Source organism: Leptodactylus fuscus, chromosome 6 (assembly GCF_031893055.1).
Source record: "Leptodactylus fuscus isolate aLepFus1 chromosome 6, aLepFus1.hap2, whole genome shotgun sequence".
NCBI lineage: Eukaryota > Metazoa > Chordata > Amphibia > Anura > Leptodactylidae > Leptodactylus > Leptodactylus fuscus.
The window spans coordinates 101837156-101844295 of NC_134270.1; the positions used below are offsets into that span (position 1 = coordinate 101837156).

At 48.4% G+C, this 7140-nt stretch overlaps 1 protein-coding gene across 1 annotated transcript in view; it reads right to left on the reverse strand.

Moving 5' to 3' along the window:
- The window catches only part of TM9SF4 (transmembrane 9 superfamily member 4), a 318186-nt gene that overhangs the window by 30486 nt on the left and 280560 nt on the right, over positions 1-7140 (reverse strand). The gene's annotated exons all lie outside the window — the stretch shown is intronic.

Sequence of the window (7140 nt, forward strand, 5' to 3'; positions counted from 1 at the left end):
ATCAAAAAGCACCCTGTAAAGATGGATTAGGACTGTGATACAACATCCCTATTCTGCACAGGATCTCTCCACCAGAGGGAATCAAAGCTCAATCTACTACGGCAGTAGCCTCCTCCTGGGTAGAGAGAGGGGAAGCTTCCATTGCACAGATTTGTAAGGCTGTTAGTATCAAGCATAGCATATCGAGAGCATTTACAAAATGGTACACACACATAAAGAATCTGTACAACACTACCTCCTAGGGAGGGAGCCTTGTGCTGCTGTTTGGGATTTAGCAAGTATTGTTTCCCTTAGGGCAGGTCCTCCTGGCAGGCTGATGCTGAGTGCCCAAATGCTGTAGCATCGGCCGTACGCCAGTCCAGTCTGTAATGTTTGGCAAAAGTGAATTGTGAGCTCCAAGAGGCTGCTGCACATATTTGCTCCAAGGAGAGGAACCGTGTCTCTGCCCAAGATGTCGCCACAGCTCGGGTGGCATGGGCTCGTAAAAATTCTGGAACAGGAAGCTCTTGGGCCCGTAGGGAACAGCTAATGGCCTCTCTGATCCATCTTGACAGGGTTGTCTTGGATGCTTTGGAGCCTCTATTGTGGCCAAACACATTGACTAGAAGATTCTCTGATCTTCGGAACGATGCTGTACGGTCTAGGTAAATACGTAGTGCTCTTACCAGATCCAGTGTGTGTAGCCTCACCTCCTGCTCACTCTCTTAGTGGAGGATATTGCCAGCAGGAAAGTCACTTTAAATGACAGATACTTCCAGTCCACTTCAGATAAGGGTTCGAAGGGGGGCGCACAGAGCCCTTGTAGAACTGCGGCCAGGTCCCACCTTGGGACAGGGGGACGTACCTGGGGGGCGGAGCCTGTCAGCCCCCCTTAAGGAACTGTTTGATGAGAGGATCCTGTGATAACCGTGTCTCCAGGACAGCAGATAGAGCTGACACTTGGACTTTAAGGGTGGCAGGTGCTAGTCCTCTCTCCAGGCTGTTCTGTAAGAATTCTAGGACTGCATCTCTGTCTGGATCGTGCTGGTTGCCTGTACACCAATCTCGGAATATCCGGGCGATCCTCTGATAGCTCTGATTGGTTGCTTCTGCTCTTGAATGGGCTAAGGTACTTAGCACTCCCTGGGACAATCCTCTGTCTGCGTGTATGGCGCGGTTAACCTCCAGGCAGTGAGGTTGAATTTGTCTAGGCCCAGTCAAGGCCGACTGTTCAGTGACACCAGGTTCCTGACTGGTGGAAGCCTCCAGTAGTTCCCCCAACTCATAAGGATAAGGTCGGTGAACCATGCCCTTTTTGGCCAGAACGGCATGATCACTATTGCCGAGGTCTGGTCCTGCCTGAGTTTCGCCAATACCTTCGGAATCATCGGAATGGGAGGGAAAATGTATGCCAACTTGAACCTCCATGGTATTGACAGGGCATCCACCACCAAAGGGTTGTCTTCCTGGTACAGGGAGCAAAACCTTTCTACTTTGGCGTTGTATTGGGTGGCTATCACATCCACCTCGGGGAGACCCCACCACCTGGTCAGGTAGTGGAAGATGTCCTGATCTAGGGACCATTCACCTGCGGTCCTCCCTGCTTGTTGATATAATGGACTGCCGTCAGGTTGTCCGACCTTACCTTGACCGCTTTTCCCTGCAGAAACGGTGCAAACGACAGAAGGGCTTGATGAACTGCGGTAAGCTCGCGCCAGTTGGATGAGCGCGTCGTCTCCCGCTGATTCCACGTGCCTTGTACTGGGGTCTCCCCCAGATGAGCTCCCCAGCCTGTGAGGGAGGCATCTGTAGTCAACAGGGTCCAGGCGGGCTGGACCGAGGATTTCCCATCGCGCAGATGGGTCCACCAGGGCAGAGTTTGCCGGGTGCTGATGGTTAACTGGATAGGCTTCAGTAATCCTGTAGGACTGTGATTCCAGACTCTCAAGATCTCGTTCTGTAGTGGGCGCGTATGCCAGAGGGCCCAAGGAACTGCTTCTATGGTGGCGGACATCAATCCTAGGACCTTCATGGCCGTCCTGATGGTGACCCTCCGTGTAGTAAATAAGTGATGTACCGCTTGAGCAATCTTCCTCTTGCGAGAGGAGGGTAGAGAGATCATCATGTTGAGAGAGTCTAGGATATGTCCCAGGAACTGAACTTGAGTTGATGGCACCACCACTGACTTCTGCCAGTTTACCAGCCACCCCAGCTTGTTTAGTAGAGCTACAACGGTCTGCACCTGCCTGGTAAGAACCTCCTTTGAATGAGCCTTTAGAAGCCAGTCGTCTAGATACGGGACTATGAATATGCCTTAAAGGCGCAGGGCGGCAGCGACCGGAGCTATGACCTTTGTGAAGGTGTGGGGGGCGGAGGATATGCCAAACGGGAGGGCTGCGAACTGGAAGTGCGCCTCTTTCCCTTCTACATATACGGTAATCCTTAGGAACTTTCGGTGTGCCGGAAGGATGGGTACGTGGAGATAGGCGTCCTTCAGGTCCAGAGTGACGAAGTGATCTCCAGGCTGTAGAAATGGCAGCACTGACCTGATTGTTTCCATGCGGAAGCGCACTTTGCGGATGAAGCGATTCAGGTATCTGAGATCGATGATCATGCGCCACACGCCTGATGACTTGGGGACCAAGAAGACTGGAGAATAGACACCTGTGACTTGATCTGCGCGGGGTACCACCTCCAGCACGGCCTTGTCCACATACTCTTGAATCGATTTCTCCAGATGAAGTTGTTTGGAGCCCTGAAGAGGGCGGGTTCTTACCATCTTCTCTGGCAGCTGGGAAATAAAATTGATTTTATAACCTTCCTGGATCGTCTGGATGACCCAGGGGTCCCGAACATTTTGGCGCCAGGCATCCACATAGTGGGAAAGACGACCGCCCACCACAGTGGAGGGGGGGATGGGGAGGGGGGGAATAGGTGGGAGAATTAGAAGGAGGTTTTCTTACGCCCACGAGAGGAACCCCGACCTCTTCCTCTGCCGGACCGCCGCTGGCCTCTGGTTCCTCTTCTAGAGGCTCCCTGACCCCGAAAGGAGGAGCTCTGTCCTTCAAAGGGCTGAGGTAGATTTTTGCCTTTGGAGTCGGCCAATCCCTCCGTAATGCGGTCGAGCTCCTTCCCGAACAGCCGGCCGGGTTCAAAGGGGAGGCTACACAGGCTGTTCTTAGAGGTGAGGTCAGCTCTCCAGGGCTTCAGCCACAGGGGCCGGCGAGCAGCGGTAGCTAACGCCATAGATCTGGCGGCCAGACGGGTCTGGAAGTGGCCTCCGTCAGATGGTCTACCAGCAAGGTGATGTCCGACATCGCCACTAGGAAGGGGGGGGGGTGACCTCTGCCATACAACGTAAATATGTTACCCTTACTCTATGGGCCTGTATGTTTATAGCAAGACCTAATTTATATAATTTTTTTTTTTTTCATGGGTTACTAATTTAGCAGAATAAAAATGTATTGGGGGGGGGAATTGCATCATCTTCTGAGAGGCATAACCTTTTTAATCCTCTATTGACAGGGCTAGCGAGGGCTTTTTTTTTTTTTTTTTTGCAGGAAAGGCTGTACTTTTTATTGGTATCATTTTGGCCTCCATAATTTGAGGCAAGTTGGCAATAAAAATTAATTTTCTTTTCTTCCCCAACATTTACCATGTGGGTTAACCAATAGCTTACTTTTATTGTCCAATTAATATGGACAAGCACATCAATACCAAATATATAGCATTTTAGACCATTTTGTGTTTTTATGCTGTAAGAGGAAATTTTATTTTTATTAACACTTAAAATATTTTTTTCTTCACTTTTCTTTATCCCAATAGGTCAACCTTCTTCGTACGAGCAAAAGACCATTTTACCACAGCCTGGCAGGGCAGAGGTGTGGCCTTGGTCATATCGGGGCAGGATTATAAGTGGGCTCCATCGTGTTGATGAGAAGGCTCTCCTCTGGGATGCTCTATGGGGCAGGCAGGCGTGACATGAGCATCTAAGCAGTGAAGAATTACTAAATACCAAGGCTGGATACTTCACGTTAGGCCAACTTGTTATAATAACGTGGCCTAGCACAAAATATCCAGCTGAGACTGAGGCCAGCCGGCTGCCACGCAGACCAGAAAAAATAAAAAAATCTGAAGACAAGTGATTGATGAAATTATTACTGGTTCAGGTCCCCAACGGACCTGAACCAGTAATACTTTCATCAATGATTCAATAGTATACATTCCAATACAGAAGTTTTGCAGAGGATAATGGCTGTCAGTCTGCAAAAAAAAAAAAAAAAAAAGTGTATCCTCAGCACAGGATCAGAAGATTGCAGACCTGGGGCCAAATAAAGAACCTATCCCTCTGGAGACTGGGGCCTTTGAGGTACTGGGATGCTCGGGCAACCCCTTCGATGCCATGGTCATGATTAATCATGGCATCCAAGGGTTTAACACCTGTGATCGAAGCTCAGCTCCGGGTGTCAGCCATTACTAATGGTAATTATGTAATAGAACGTCATAATGCGGGAAGGTATACCATACCATTATGTCATTTTGTGGGAAGGGGTTATCCAGTTTAAAAAAAAAAAAAAAAAAAAAAATTATAGGCCAAAAGAACAGTATGTATCAATACAAACCCCTTATTAATATATCCTGTTTAAGCTCAGCACAGTTTATCTGATTTTCAGGTCACAGACTACAGCTGTGATATTTTGTTCACAAGATCACTACCCCTCCCTTTGAGAAGTTCAGCCAGAAAACAAGAAGTCACATGAGCTTGTGACCTCCTTGCTGCTTAACCCTTCAGTACTATCATGGTGTCTTCATACACATATAATTATGATAGACACCATGATAGTGCTTAAGTGTTAAAGCCACATATACTGACCTCAGATGTGGGAGTGATTACCTGGTCAGATATATGGTGCAGCATGAACTGAAGTAGAAAGGTGACAACACAGAACCAAGAGGGGGAGTTTGCACATAGGCAGAGTCTCCAATGTGATTTAATTCAAGAGGAGAGTGAAGAAGGGAAAGGTACACAGAGCATGAGAGAAGAAGAATCATGGGAAATGTAGCAATATAAGGAGATGCAAGTAAAATAACGCCAAGCAAAGGGAGCACAAGGGAAAATTAATTATTTAGCATCGTTGTGGATGTATCTGCAGGTAACATTTGGAATTTGGATAACCCCTTTATAATAGAAGCAGATAGTCATTTAAATAATTATAAGAGACATATGGTGTGTGTATGATAGAATTGTGTATGACAAAATAAATAGTATTATTACAATGTACAATCTGTCCAGCAAAAAAAATAAGCCCTCATTTGACTCTGAAACCCTGCACTTTAGTAGAGATGAGCGAACACTAAAATGTTCGAGGTTCGAAATTCGATTCGAACAGCCGCTCACTGTTCGAGTGTTCGAATGGGTTTTCGAACCCCATTATAGTCTATGGGGAACATAAACTCGTTAAGGGGGAAACCCAAATTCGTGTCTGGAGGGTCACCAAGTCCACTATGACACCCCAGGAAATGATACCAACACCCTGGAATGACACTGGGACAGCAGGGGAAGCATGTCTGGGGGCATAAAAGTCACTTTATTTCATGGAAATCCCTGTCAGTTTGCGATTTTCGCAAGCTAACTTTTCCCCATAGAAATGCATTGGCCAGTGCTGATTGGCCAGAGTACGGAACTCGACCAATCAGCGCTGGCTCTGCTGGAGGAGGCGGAGTCTAAGATCGCTCCACACCAGTCTCCATTCAGGTCCGACCTTAGACTCCGCCTCCTCCGGCAGAGCCAGCGCTGATTGGCCGAAGGCTGGCCAATGCATTCCTATGCGAATGCAGAGACTTAGCAGTGCTGAGTCAGTTTTGCTCAACTACACATCTGATGCACACTCGGCACTGCTACATCAGATGTAGCAATCTGATGTAGCAGAGCCGAGGGTGCACTAGAACCCCTGTGCAAACTCAGTTCACGCTAATAGAATGCATTGGCCAGCGCTGATTGGCCAATGCATTCTATTAGCCCGATGAAGTAGAGCTGAATGTGTGTGTTAAGCACACACATTCAGCACTGCTTCATCACGCCAATACAATGCATTAGCCAGTGCTGATTGGCCAGAGTACGGAATTCGGCCAATCAGCGCTGGCTCTGCTGGAGGAGGCGGAGTCTAAGGTCGGACCTGAATGGAGACTGGTGTGGAGCGATCTTAGACTCCGCCTCCTCCAGCAGAGCCAGCGCTGATTGGCCGAATTCCGTACTCTGGCCAATCAGCGCTGGCCAATGCATTCTATTAGCCCGATGAAGTAGAGCTGAATGTGTGTGCTTAGCACACACATTCAGCTCTACTTCATCGGGCTAATAGAATGCATTGGCCAATCAGCGCTGGCCAATGCATTCTATTAGCTTGATGAAGCAGAGTGTGCACAAGGGTTCAAGCGCACCCTCGGCTCTGATGTAGCAGAGCCGAGGGTGAACAAGGGTTCAAGTGCACCCTCGGCTCTCCTACATCAGAGCCGAGGGTGCGCTTGAACCCTTGTGCAGCCTCAGCTCTGCTACATCAGAGCCGAGGGTGCGCTTGAACCCTTGTGCACACTCTGCTTCATCAAGCTAATAGAATGCATTGGCCAGCACTGATTGGCCAGAGTACGGAATTCGGCCAATCAGCGCTGGCCAATGCATCCCTATGGGAAAAAGTTTATCTCACAAAAATCACAATTACACACCCGATAGAGCCCCAAAAAGTTATTTTTAATAACATTCCCCCCTAAATAAAGGTTATCCCTAGCTATCCCTGCCTGTACAGCTATCCCTGTCTCATAGTCACAAAGTTCACATTCTCATATGACCCGGATTTGAAATCCACTATTCGTCTAAAATGGAGGTCACCTGATTTCGGCAGCCAATGACTTTTTCCAATTTTTTTCAACGCCCCCAGTGTCGTAGTTCCTGTCCCACCTCCCCTGCGCTGTTATTGGTGCAAAAAAGGCGCCAGGGAAGGTGGGAGGGGAATCGAATTTTGGCGCACTTTACCACGCGGTGTTCGATTTGATTCGAACATGGCGAACACCCTGATATCCGATCGAACATGTGTTCGATAGAACACTGTTCGCTCATCTCTACACTTTAGTACTTTCCCCGTTATTCTATAGCCAGCTGAAACCTGA